At 36.4% G+C, this 14,670-nt stretch overlaps 1 protein-coding gene and 1 non-coding gene across 16 annotated transcripts in view; both read right to left on the bottom strand.

Annotated features, from left to right (window-relative positions):
* STXBP5L (syntaxin binding protein 5L) overlaps positions 1–14,670 on the bottom strand; it is a 466,532-nt gene that overhangs the window by 308,368 nt on the left and 143,494 nt on the right. The gene's annotated exons all lie outside the window — the stretch shown is intronic.
* TRNAW-CCA (transfer RNA tryptophan (anticodon CCA)) lies at positions 5,485–5,557 on the bottom strand. Its single transcript has one exon. It is a non-coding gene; the product is annotated as a tRNA-Trp (tRNA).

The following is a 14,670-nucleotide window of genomic DNA, read 5'->3' as shown; positions in this document are numbered from 1 at the left end:
CTTGACAAGATACAGACACAGAAAAGCAAATAATATTCTTCATGATATAAATGTATTCGCAACTACCATTTCTAAAAAGAAGTCAGTACCTTACAGATTTATACTACTTCCTGTGAATGCAATCTTTAGTTTCTAAACATCTATAATTCTGATTGGTTGTTTCATTTAATAATGTGTGCCCATGATAGTAATATTTAAATTGAAACAGCATTTTCAGAAAAATATAAATACTTGTCAGTTTGCTTTATAAACCCAGAAGGAGATCATTAGTATTTTTTCTTTCATAAGCATGGAAGAGAAAAAAAAAGTTAAGTATATCTTTGTTGGATTTAGATGGAGTTTGGCTGCCTAAACTCAAATTAACAAAGCTCAATATCAGGATATGTATTGATGTTCATTAAATCAAGTTTTATCAAAAGATAAAACTTCACTGTTATATCAATAGGTTCTGGAAAGACATCTGATAAAATTCATCATCCAAGTAAACATCTTATGTAAATAGGATTAGAGGAAAACTAATTATAGATAATAAATATTAACAATAACAAAAATCACAACAAATATGACACTGAACAGTAGAAAGATATAGCCATTCCCATTAAAGTCAGGAAGAAGAAACACATGTTCATTTTTTCTATTATTATTCCGATTTGTTTTATAGATTCAAGCTAATTTAGTAAAACAAGAAATGAAATAAACATATAAATATAGAAAAGTAAAAAAACAAACTAAAACTGTCTAAGAAGAAAAAGAATCTGGTAAGTTGTTTAGATACAGACAAAAATCAGTAACTTCTCCCTCCACTAAAAAAATAACCAATTACCAATATAATGTTTTATTCAGTAGCATTTAATATTTTCTAATACATAAATTGGTTAGGGACACAAAACTTTTTCACTAGACTGGAAATTAGTGACTAATAATAGAATTATATTCATATCTACCAATATTTATTTAATACTATAGAGGTTACACCATAACTGCTAGAATACTATGAGAAATGCAGAACTGATATAATTAGTTTCTTCTGTAGCTACAACAACAAAATCCCACCAGGATTTAGTATTCAAGAAGAAATTATTTGTTTATATACTTCAAAAACTTTTTCATTATTGCCCTGTGATTTAAAGTGTTAAAAGTATCTCTTTTCAAAGTATCTACAAAAACATTGTTTTTGTAGGAAAACATACTTATACATAGGAAAATCTAGAAATTTTATTTATATATAGCAATAAATGTGGCCTTAAAAATTAGTATTTTTCAGAAATAAAATATTTACCTACTTATCTCTCAAGTTCCAAGTCAAGGTTTCACTTCTACAAAAAATATTTGCTTAAATTCTAAGCCAACACCACAGTTTAGCACTTATTCAAAATTACTGAAGAATGATTTTTGCTCTTTGGTCTTCCCAAGTAAGTTCTAAACTCCTTTGTGAGCAGGAACAATGCCTTTAATGTTTCCCCTTCATGAAGCTTGGTGGTTTAGTCTCTGTCATGTCCAACTCTTTGCGACCCCATGGACTGTAGCCTGCCAGGCTCCTCTGTCCATGGGATTTTCCAGGCAAGAATACTGGAATGGGTTGCCATTTCCTTCTCCAGGGGATCTTTCCCACCCAGGGATCGAACCTGGGTCTCCTGCACGGATTCTTTACCAATTGAGAATCTTTACCAGGGAAGCCCCTCATGAAGATTAGTGCTATGATTAAATAGTTAGGCTTTTTGAAGTTTATCAATATGATTTGTACATATAAGCAATATGATTTATCCACATAAGCAGTAGTTCCTTCAAAAATTATTCTCTTACAGTTTTAAGATGAATAATTGAAACCAAATATTTTGTAACTATTGAAATAAAATCTTTAGAATAATTTTATATCAATATATAATTATCTCTGTATCTGGAGTTGTTGTCATAACTTTCCACAGCAATGAAAGCACATTTGAGATGTTACTTTAAAAGTTCAATAGTTGTCATTCTCACCCTTTACCCTCTGGGCACTTTCGTGAATTTTTGTAACCATATGCAATTACCTCATGCTGAAGTGTTCAAAGCAAACAAGAACTAACACTTGGGTAATGTATTTAATATATACAGTTATTTAATTAGGAATATGTTACAAATACTAATGTACCATTAAATCTAAAGTAAAAGTAGGTTATTTTTTACTACCCAATTGTGTTTCTTCCTACCATATTACAAACCACTCGAGGTTAAAGATTCTGTTGTTTCAACCCTGAGAGTTTTATAGGCATTCAAAAACTACTAATTTTTAGTACAATAGTTTAACACATACTGAGTAACTTTGACTCTGTATTTTATACTGTTAATTTTACCAAAAATCTAAGACTCATAATTGAGACAATACATGTAAATGTGATTTATAAATTGAGCATACTATGTAAACATATGTTTCTAGTATTTAAACTTAATAGAAAGATGTTCTTTCAAAACATGAGTGAATCAAGTTCAAATTAAATGAATTTACCTTCTCTGATATCTCATCTCTCATGTTATCATGTTCTCTCATAATTTCACGGAGGTATGCAAAAACATACTTTAAAAAAAACACACCAAATAATATATGAACAGGCCTAATTCTCACTACAGGAAAGTCTATATAGATGTATACACATACAAATATGTATTGACATAAGCAAGATGAATACGAACATACTGATGGCATTAAGTAACCATGGGTAAACCCAAAGGTATCAAATTCTATCATCCTTACTATTCAATACAGACACAACTGACAGATAGAACAGTCTTTAATATAGCCAGATTGTTCTCTCCAAAGCACTTCCACTGTTTGTGGTTTTTTCCTTCTATTCATAGCACCTCTTAGGTAATTTTACCATCTGGCTTATTTATATTTTATCTCTACCCTGAGACCTATTAACACGCTTATGTCTTTAACATCATTGCTTCAACATACCTTGTCTACAGCATTCTTTCCTCCCTTTCAATTCAACTCAGCATCACAATTAGTATCATCAGCCTCAAATGAACACAGTTCCATCAACATACACTTCCAGAACTCTTTCAAGAACCAAATTTGGCATTCTCTATATTCACTCAACATAGAATCTATATTCATTCAGTATCTTTCCTGTTATCACTTCCATTCCATCTTTCTTACTATCTGAGTATTTCCACTTTAAATCTCCTATTTATTTGAAACCTTTATCTTTCTGGCTACACTAGTCTCTGTCCTCATATTATTTAACATTTCAACTTAATTCTGAATCATGCTTAAAAGAAATATAAACATCTTTTATGGAATCTATTTTTTATGTCTATATAACTATCAAATAAACTTCTGTGAACTTAAAGATCTAGTCTCACTGATGAATAACAAAAATGGAAATCAGCAGTCATAGAAAATAATTTGGCTTAGGAGTAAAATAAAAACCACTTTTAAGAGAAAATAACAATCTTGTGAGCCAAAATCACAGATAGGATGATGTGTAAGAATACTATACTAGGAGTTAGGAGGTCCTAGTCCTGTCACTGTCTATCTAACCTGGACACATTACTTAAGCTCTCAGTTTCTTTATATATAAAACAAAGAAAATAAACTAAATTATTTCCAGTTGCTTTCCAATTCCATATTATATTCATAATAGAGATACTTGCACTAGAAACATAGCAGACTCAGAGACACAGGATAGGCCAACAGATAATTCTAAGAATATATTCTTTAAAAGAAGAAATGAACAATAGACATATCTAGTGGTATATTCCCTGATTCAAATGGACTAATTATCTACTTAGTTCCATGTTAGACTATTAAAAATGATTTTCTGTTTATTTAGCTAGATTCCCTTGTGAGCTATGCACTTGGATTTCAAACAGTCCACTGAGACAGCGGGTACTATGGTTATTTCTATTAATATAACTAGTCTTTAAGTATTTGAGGGCTACCTCTCTTCCTCAGATGGTACCTTCTTAAATTTCCAGTAATACGAAGGGTAGACATTTTGAGCCTCCATTACAAATAAAAAAAAAAGACCTAAGTTTACAATCTGCTTGCAGAAACAGCATTTTACTCCCTACCAAAGAAGTAATGCAGAGCTGATGTCTTTCTCTCTTCAACCTATTTAATGTCAGTTGCAAAGAATTTGAAAATGACAGTTTTCCTCTTGCTAAACTAGAAACTGACAATGAAGACTATATGCACATAGTCATTGCCCCCAAGGTCGCTCTCACCACCATTTGTTTACTGTAGGCTGGGTACAGCGAAAAACACTTTACATGGATTAAATTTGCTATTTATTTCTGTAGCCCCATAAAGTAGGTGGCATCATTACAGAGGAAGAAATTGAGGATTAATAAGGTTAACCAACTTATCAAAGGTCACCAAGCTAATGGATACACTTCCACTGATAACTTTGGAAATGAGAGCCATGTAGCTTTTAAATCGGAGAAGGCAATGGCACCCCACTCCAGTACTTTTGCCTGGAAAATCCCATGGACGGAGGAGCCTGGTAGGCTGCAGTCCATGGGGTCGCTAGAGTCGGACATGACTGAGCAACTTCACTTTCACTTTTCACTTTCATGCATTGGAGAAGGAAATGGCAACCCACTCCAGTGTTCTTGCCTGGAGAATCCCAGGGACGGGGTAGCCTGGTGGGCTGCCATCTATGGGGTTGCACAGAGTTGGACACGACTGAAGCGACTTAGGAGCAGCAGCAGCTTTTAAATACTCCAATCTTGTCTTTGGATGAAAGAATGTAACCTTTTGATTTGCATGAAAAGAATTTAAAGTCAGAACATGAAATGGATTTCAAAAGGATCATAAGAAATATTAGAGCTTCAACTTGGAATAGAACCAGTATCAGCCATTGAGTTAAAGAAACCACAAAGACAAAACCAAACACTTCTGCTCCTAACTTTACTAAATTGTGTAAATTAGATTAAGTGCAGGATGCTTCACATTTTAATCAAGAAACTGGTAAGGGAGTAGGAGGGATGCTCAAGAGCGAGAGGATATACATATATATTCATATATGTATATAGTTATGACTGATTTGCAGTGTTACACAGCAGAAACCAACACAATATTGTAAAGCAATTATCCTTCAATTAAAAATTAATTAATTTTTAAAAAAGAAAATAGTAAGACTGTATCAAAAAAGGAGGAGCCATGGTTATCCCTGATCTCTGAGTCATAGGGTATGGAAAAAAGGGCATTATAAACCAGCAAAATGCTTTTTTTTTTTTTTTTACCTTCTACTTCTCAGGGCCATTCTGGAATAAGCTCTTTCACACTAGGTTAAGAAGAAACTGATCCATGCCAACTTTTACAGTTCTTACAGTGTTACACCTCAAGGTACTTGTAAAAACTAAAGTGAGTGAGTGAAGTCATTCAGTCGTGTCTGACTCTTCGCGACCCCGTGGACTATAGCCCACCAGGCTTCTCCATCCATGGGATTCTCCAGGCAAGAATACTGGAGTGGGTTACCATTTCCTTCTCCAGGGGATCTTCCTGGCCCAGGGATTGAACCTGGGTCTCCCGCATTGGAGGCAGACGCTTTAACCTCTGAGCCACCAGGGAAGCCCCCAAAACTAAAGTGTTAGCTTATTAATTTTCCTAGAACGTGTAAAAACAGGTCACTTTGCAAAAAAAAAAAGGGGGGGGGACAGAAAAAAACAAGAGCATGAGTGACAGCAAAATATGGAGGTTCAGGGTACAGAAAAATGAATATATGATATCAGAAATTTATGATTAATAATGGGATAACAAAAAGGGATAGTAAGGACAGAAGGAGAGAGAAAATTAGCAGTTTGGGATTAATAATATGCACTATATATGAAATAGATAAACAACAAGGACCTACTATACAGCACAGAGAGCTATATTCAATATCTTATAATAAACTACAATGGAAAAGGATGTGAAAAAAGATATATATGTATAATTGAATCACTTTGCTGTACACCTGACAGTAACAAAACATTGTAAATTAAATGTCATTTTTTATGGCAAAAAAAAAAAACAAGAATAGGAGAACAAGGTCTATGCTCAAAGGGGAAAGAAAAAGGCTGGCTGAGATTACCAAAGGAAAAAATATAGAGGCTAGCGATCTTGCACTTTGTCAGGCCTCCACCTCAAGTTGCTTGAGGGGTCAAAATGCGAGCTATTTATTCTAACTCTAAGAGTTCTACCCACCAAAGCAGAATTTCAGAAGCTATGTAAATATTTTTTGGCTCCATATACCCCAATAATTTCCACTAATTTAGTCTTCTGCCCAAAATACAACTCTCAGAAGGTGAACACATTTTTTAATACCACAGCAACAAAAACTCAAAAAACAAATACACAGGAAAGATGACACCTGGGAAGCACATTTTTATAAAGCAACACATTGACTAAATACCTTTTCACAATGAAACTATCATAATGATGGCAGTGCTTTTTACTCATAAAGTAGGGAGGAGTGTCAAGATAATAGTATGGGAAAAGTTAAGAAACAAAAGACTGGAAGCTGAAGACCAACCTCATCTACTGAAACAGAAGCTATGAATGAAGGTATTTTTCATGTGAAAAACACTAATCCCAAAGGTAATACTTGGAGGTTTATAATCCCTGATCCCTTGGGTAGCAGCAGCAAAAAGATGAAGAAAAAGAAACCTCAGAATACCTCTGGTATACAGGTCTTTCACTTCCTTGGTCAAATTCATTCCTAAGTATTTTATTCTTTTTCTTGTTATTGAAAACAGGACTGTATTCTTAATGTCTTTTAAAGATAGTTCATTGTCAGTATATAGAAATGCAACTGATTTTTATACTTTTTTATTCAACTTCTCTGAATTTTTAGTTTTTTTTTTTAATTTTATTTTATTTTTAAACTTTACATAACTGTATTAGTTTTGCTAACACAATTTTTAGTACAGTCTTCAGGGTTTTCTACATATAAGGTCATGCTATCTGCAAATGACAGAGGGACCTGGCATGCTACAGTGCTTGGGATCACAAAGTCAGCCATGACTTAGCGACTCAACAACAGCAACATCAGCAAACAGAGACAATTTTACCTCCTCTTTTCCAACTTGAATGCTTTTTTTCTTTCCTAAGTATTTTGGCTAAGACTTCCAGGATCGTGTTGAATAGAAGTAGTGAAGGTGGGTACTCTTGTCTTGTTCTTAAAGGAAAAGCTTTCAGCTTTTCACTGTTGAGTACAATGTTAGCTGTGGGCTTCTCATATGCGGTTTTATTACACTGTGGGCTTGTCACATATGGCTTTTATTATACAGAGGCAAATTCCTTCTATATCTAATTTGTTGAGAGTTTACTCTTGCTTGGAGAATCCCATGGACGGGGGAGCCTGGTAGGCTGCAGTCCATGGAGTCACTACAAGTCGGACACGACTGAGCGACTTCACTTTGACTTTTCACTTTCGTGCATTGGAGAGGGACATGGCAACCCACTCCAGTGTTCTTGCCTGGAGAATCCCAGGGATGGGGGAGCCTGGTGGGCTGCCGTCTATGGGGTCGCACAGAGTCGGACACGACTGAAGAGACTTAGCAGTAGCAGCAGTATACTAAATGTTATCAAATGCTTTTCTGCATCTATTACAATGATTATATGATTTATATCCTTCATTTTGTTAATGTGGTGTATCATATTTATTGCTTTGATATTGAGCATCCTAGGGATAACTCTGATTTGACCATGCTATATAATCCTTTTAATGTATTGTTGAATTCAGTTTGCTTCTATCTTGTTGAGACTTTTGGCATCTATATTTATCAAAGACCAGTTCAGTTCAGTTGCTCAGTCATGTCCGACTCTTTGCGACCCCATGGGCTGCAGCACGCCAGGCTTCCCTGTCCATCACCAACTCCCAGAGCTTACTCAAACTCATGTCCATTGAGTCCATGATGCCATCCAACCATCTCATCCTCTGTCATCCCCTTTTCCTCCCGCCTTCAATCTTTCCCAGCATCAGGGTCTTTTCAAATGAGTCAGTTCTTCACATCAGGTGGCCAAAGTACTGGAGTTTCAGCTTCAGCATCAGTCCTTCCAATGATATTCAGGACTGATTTCCTTTAGGATGGACTGGCTTGATCTCCTTGCTGTCCAAGGGACACTCAAGAGTCTTCTCCAACACCACAGTTCAAAGGCATCAATTTTTTGGCACTCAGCTTTCTTTATAGTCCAACTCTTCATGTCCATACATGACTGTTGGAAAAACCATAGCTTTAACCAGATGGACCTTTGTTGGCAAAGTCATATCTCTGCTTTTTAATATGCTGCCTAGGTTGGTCATAACTTTTCTTCCAAGGTATCAAAGATATTGGCTTATAATTCTTTTAAAACACTGGTGAAAGAAATCAAAGAAGACACAAATGGAAAGATGTCCTGTGTTTGTGGATTGGAGTAATTAATGTTGTTAAAATGTCCATTCTTCACAAAATGATCTACAGATTCAGATCAATTCCCCATCAAAAATTCAACTGCATTTTCCACAGAAAGAAAAAAATTCTAACATTTACATGAAATTACAGAAGACACCAAATAGCCAAAGCAATCGAGAAAGAAGAAAAAAATGAGAGGTATTACAATGCCTAGTTTCAAACTGTATTACAAAGCTGTAGTAATCAAAAGAGTATGCAGGCAAGACACAAGCTCAGAAGAGAGAGTCCAAAAATAAACCCATGCATATTCAATCAATTTTCAACACAGGTGCCAAGAATATTCAATAAGGAAAGAATAGTCTCTTCAAAAAATGATATTGGAAAAACTAGTAACATGCAAAGAATGAAATTAGACCTTTATCTCATACTACATAAAAAAAATCAATTCGAAAAGATTAAAGACTTAAACATGAGACCTGAAACCATAAAATGCCTAAAAGAAAAGATATGGGGAAAGCTCCTTGACAGTCTTGGAGCAACTGTTTGGAATAGACACCAAAAGCACAGACAACAAAAGCAAAAATAAAAAATAAACAAGTAGGCCAACATCAACTATTGATAAAAAGCCTCTGAACTGTAAAGAAAACCATCAACAGGCAACTTAAGAAATGGGAGAAAATATTTGCAAACTACCTATCTGATAAGAGGTTAACATCCAAAATATATAAGAAATTCATATAACTGAATATCAAAAAAACAACAAAACAAATAACCCAGCTAAAAATTGGGGACCTGAAGAGACATTTTTTCCCAAAGAATACCTACAAATGGTGGAATTGTAAATTGGTACACCCGCTATGGGAAACAGTATGGAACTTCCCCAAGAAATTAAAAACAGAACAACACTATGATTCATCAATCCTACTTCTGGGTATATACCCAAAGAAAATAAAAACATCATCTCAAAGAATTATATGCACTCCCATACTCACTGCAGCATTATTTATGAGATATGGAAACAATCTAAGTGTCCATTGATGGATAAATGGATAAAGGAGACACTGTAAACACATACACATGTGCACACACACAACGGAATGTTATTTAGCCTTCAAGAAGGAAATTCTGTTATATGCAACAACAAGGGTGAGCCTGGAGGACACGATGCTAACTGAAATAAGCCAAACACCAAAGACAAATATTACATGGTCTTACTTTAATGTGGAATCTAAAAAATATCAAACTCACAGAAACAGACCAGTGGTTTACAAGAGGTTGGTGGGGTGGGGGAAAAGGGGAGATATTGATTAAAGAGTATAAATTTTCAATTATAAGATAAGGTCTGGAGATCTAATGTACAGCAAAGCAACTATAACTAATGATAATATATGTATCTTTGAAATTTGTAAAGGGAGTAAATATCAAGGGTTCTCACCACATGCACACACAAAATGATAACTATGGGATGTAATGAATTAGTTTGATTTTAGTAATCATTTCATAATATACTCTTCAATTTCATTAAAGGATCAAAATTAAGGATAAATATGCTTATTCACAGTAGCAAAAGCTAACAATGAAAACTGTGATATGGGAATCAGGATTCATCATAGCAAGAAACACATAGGATAAAAAGATGAATATAAAAGATTTAAACAAATGGAGAAAGAGATCACATATCTGCATGGATAGGAAAACCATTAAGGTACTTGTTTCTCAAATTAACTTACAGGTTTAATATATTTTGAAACTCAAAATCTAAATGTATTTTATGTGTACTGGAGGAGGCAGATCAAGATTCCTAAGTTTAACAAAATTAAATACACTTTTAAAAAGTGTAGTAAGAAAAAATGAGGTCTACCATTTAATAAAACATGTTCTAAATGTGTAATGATTAAATCAGTATGTTTCTAGGGTAGGACCAGATATCAATAAGTGAAATAGAACAGATATCTCAAAAGCAGATCATGATTTTGGTTGAATCTAATATATGATAAAGATAACATCAAGGGCTTCCCTGGTGGCTCAGTGGTAAAGAATCTACATGCCCATGCAGGAGACACAGGTTCGATCCCTGATCTGGGAAGACCCCAAATGCCAAGGTGCCAAGCCCCTGCACACAGTTATTGAGCCTGTGCTCCAGAGCCAGAGAGCTGAAACTACTGAAGCCTGCATGCCCTAGAGCCTGTGCTCTGCAACAGGAGAGGCCACCACGATGAGAAACCAGCACACTGCAACTAGAGAGTAGCCCTCACTCACCAAAACTAGAGAAAAACTTGCACAGCAACAAAGACCCAGCACAACCAAAACTAAAATAAATAAACAAAATGCTTTAAAAAAATAATATCAAGAATTACTAGGAAAGAAATTAAATTATTCAATAATTAGAATTTAGGAAATTAAATAACTATTCAGAAAAATAATTTTAGGCTCTCCATTATATCACACCAAGTCTTGATGTTTGATTGAACTCTAAGTCTTAGCTAAAATGTTTCAAAAGTCTCACTGTTAATTCCCACCCTGAAGTTCTTTGACAGATGGAAAAATGACCAAAAATTCTTTCCCTCCAATCAACAAGGAGCCTATATCCTCCCTTCCTCTCTATCTCAGTCATGTGATTTGCTTTGACCAGTTAGACACAAGTACACCTGACCCAACAGAGACTTAAAAAGTGTTGTGTACTGGGCATTGGTCTCTTGCTGCTCTTAGAATGTCAAGACCATCATATGATCCAGCCCAAGCTAGCCTAATGGAGAATGGAGTAACCACAGGAAGGAAACCAATCACAGCTGACAGCCAGCACTAATCCCTAGACATGTGAGTGAGACCATGCTAGATCATTAAGCCACCAGCCAACCCAAAAACTGATCCCAAACATGAGAGAGAGCTGAGCCTGTGTGTCTGGTCAGCTGGTGGGTCCAGAGCAGAAAACCTACTCAACCAACTCACAGAATCATGAGCAAAATAAAAGATTATCTGTAAAGCCAGAAAACAAAAAGAAAAAAGGAAACAACGCCTTTAGTTTGGCAGTAACAAGATTTTGTTGATAGACCTGCATATTTTACAGGCAAGCCTTGCCTTTGCTACTAAGCAGGTCTGTCTGAAAAGACCCAGGATAGTTTAAAAGATTCAAGTATTTAAGTGGTTGGAGGTTATTTTCAGATAAGTGAGCATAAATTAAGAGTCAGAACTACTAGTAATAAATGGCTTGGCAATAGCAAAATAAGTCATAAAAACTGACAAATTTGACCTAGTTTATTTTTTTTAATTTTATTTTTAAACTTTACATAATTGTATTAGTTTTGCCAAATATCAAAATGAATCCGCCACAGGTGACCTAGTTTAGAGTTTAACCCTCACAGCCCTATACTGATTAGTCATGTGACTTTAGACAATTTATATAACCTCTCAAAGCTTCAATTTTCCTATGTGATTCATGAGGTTCTTACTTCACAGGATTGTCAAGATGACAATCAAAAGAGGTAATTCCTCCAAAGTGCTTCACACTTCTTGCACACTTCATGTATTTCTGGTGCATGACCAGAAGTAGGCACTCAATAAATTTTAACTATTAACACTGCCTTCTCCTGTAATTTAAATTTAATGTATAAAGTGATACCAGATACTCATTTTGACTATCCTTGGAATCATCTGGTCCTTAAAACCCACTCAATCTACGTTTCAGATCAGATCAGTCGCTCAGTCGTGTCCGACTCTTTGCGACCCCATGAATCACAGCACACCAGGCCTCCCTGTCCATCACCAACTCCCAGAGTTCACTCACTCACGTCCATTGAGTCAGTGATGCCATCCAGCCATCTCATCCTCTGTCATCCCCTTCTCCTCCTGCCCCCAATCCCTCCCAGCACCAGAGTCTTTTCCAGTGAGTCAACTCTTCGCATCAGGTGGCCAAAGTACTGGAGTTTCAGCTTTAGCATCATTCCTTCCAAAGAAATCCCAGGCCTGATCTCCTTCAGGATGGACTGGCTGGATCTCCTTGCAGTCCAAGGGACTCTCAAGAGTCTTCTCCAACACCACAGTTCAAAACCATCAATTCTTCGGCGCTCAGCCTTCTTCACAGTCCAACTCTCACATCCATACATGACCACAGGAAAAACCATAGCCTTGACTAGACAAACCTTTGTTAGCAAAGTAATGTCTCTGTTTTTGAACATGCTATCTAGGTTGGTCATAACTTTCCTTCCAAGGAGTAAGCGTCTTTTGATTTCATGGCTGCAGTCACCATCTGCAGTGATTTTGGAGCCCCCCAAAATAAAGTCTGACACTGCTTCCACTGTTTCCCCATCTATTTCCCATGAAGTGGTGGGACCAGATGCCATGATCTTCGTTTTCTGAATGTTGAGCTTTAAGCCAACTTTTTCACTCTCCACTTTCACTTTCATCAAGAGGCTTTTGAGTTCCTCTTCACTTTCTGCCATAAGGGTGGTGTCATCTGCATATCTGAGGTTATTGATATTTCTTCCAGCAATCTTGATTCCAGCTTGTGCTTCTTCCAGTCCAGCGTTTCTCATGATGTACTCTGCATATAAGTTAAATAAACAGGGTGACAATATACAGCCTTGACGCACTCCTTTTCCTATTTGGAACCAGTCTGTTGGTCCATGTCCAGTTCTAACTGTTGCTTCCTGACCTGCATACAAATTTCTCAAGAGGCAGATCAGGTGGTCTGGGATTCCCATCTCTTTCAGAATTTTCCACAGTTTATTGTGATCCACACAGTCAAAGGCTTTGGCATAGTCAATAAAGCAGAAACAGATGTTTTTCTGGAACTCTCTTGCTTTCTCTATGATCCAGCGGATGTTGGCAATTTGATCTCTGGTTCCTCTGCCTTTTCTAAAACCAGCTTGAACATCTGGAAGTTCACGGTTCACATCTTGCTGAAGCCTGGCTTGGAGAATTTTGAGCATTACTTTACTAGCGTGTGAGATGAGTGCAATTGTGCAGTAGTTTGAGCACTCTTTGGCATTGCCTTTCTTTGGGATTGGAATGAAAACTGACCTTTTCCAGTCCTGTGGCCACTGCTGAGTTTTCCAAATTTGCTGGCATATTGAGTGCAGCACTTTCACAGCATCATCTTTCAGGATTTGGAATAGCTCAACTGGAATTCCATCACCTCCACTAGCTTTGTTCGTAGTGATGCTTTCTAAGGCCCACTTGACTTCACATTCCAGGATGTCTGGCTCTAGGTCAGTGATCACACCATCGTGATTATCTAGGTCGTGAAGATCTTTTTTGTACAGTTCTTCTGTGTATTCCTGCCGTCTCTTCTTAATATCTTCTGCTTCTGTTAGGTCCATACCATTTCTGTCCTTTATCGAGCTCATCTTTGCATGAAATGTTCCTTTGGTGTCTCTAATTTTCTTGAAGAGATCCCTAGTCTTTCCCATTCTGTTGTTTCACTCTATTTCTTTGCATTGATTGCTGAAGAAGGCTTTCTTATCTCTTCTTGCTGTTCTTTGGAACTCTGCATTCAGATGTTTATATCTTTCCTTTTCTCCTTTGCTTTTTGCTTCTCTTCTTTTCACAGCTATTTGTAAGGCCTCCCCAGACAGCCATTTTGCTTTTTTGCATTTCTTTTCTATGGGAATGGTCTTGATCCCTGTCTCCTGTACAATGTCACGAACCTCATTCCATGGTTCATCAGGCACTCTATCTATCAGATCTAGGCCCTTAAATCTATTTCTCACTTCCACTGTATAATCATAAGGGATTTGATTTAGGTCATACCTGAATGGTCTAGTGGTTTTCCCTACTTTCTTCAATTTAAGTCTGAATTTGGCAATAAGGAGTTCGTGGTCTGAGCCAGTCAGCTCCTGGTCTTGTTTTTACTGACTGTATAGAGCTTCTCCATCTTTGGCTGCAAAGAATATAATCAGTCTGATTTCGGTGTTGACCATCTGGTGATGTCCATGTATAGAGTCTTCTCTTGTGTTGTTGGAAGAGGGTGTTTGTTATGACCAGTGCATTTTCTTGGCAAAACTCTATTAGTCTTTGCCATGCTTCATTCCGTATTCCAAGGCCAAATTTGCCTGTTACTCCAGGTGTTTCTTGACTTCCTACTTTTGCATTCCAGTCCCCTATAATGAAAAGGACATCTTTTTTGGGTGTTAGTTCTAAAAGGTCTTGTAGGTCTTCATAGAACCGTTCAACTTCAGCTTCTTCAGCGTTACTGGTTGGGGCATAGACTTGGATTACTGTGATATTGAATGGTTTGCCTTGGAAATGTACAGAGATCATTCTGTCATTTTTGAGATTGCATCCAAGTACTGCATTTCAGACTCTTTTGTT

This window comes from Bubalus kerabau, chromosome 2 (assembly GCF_029407905.1).
Source record: "Bubalus kerabau isolate K-KA32 ecotype Philippines breed swamp buffalo chromosome 2, PCC_UOA_SB_1v2, whole genome shotgun sequence".
Classification (NCBI taxonomy): domain Eukaryota; kingdom Metazoa; phylum Chordata; class Mammalia; order Artiodactyla; family Bovidae; genus Bubalus; species Bubalus kerabau.
The sequence above is the reverse complement of the archived record's forward strand: the minus strand, read 5'-3'. Positions and strand labels throughout refer to the sequence as shown.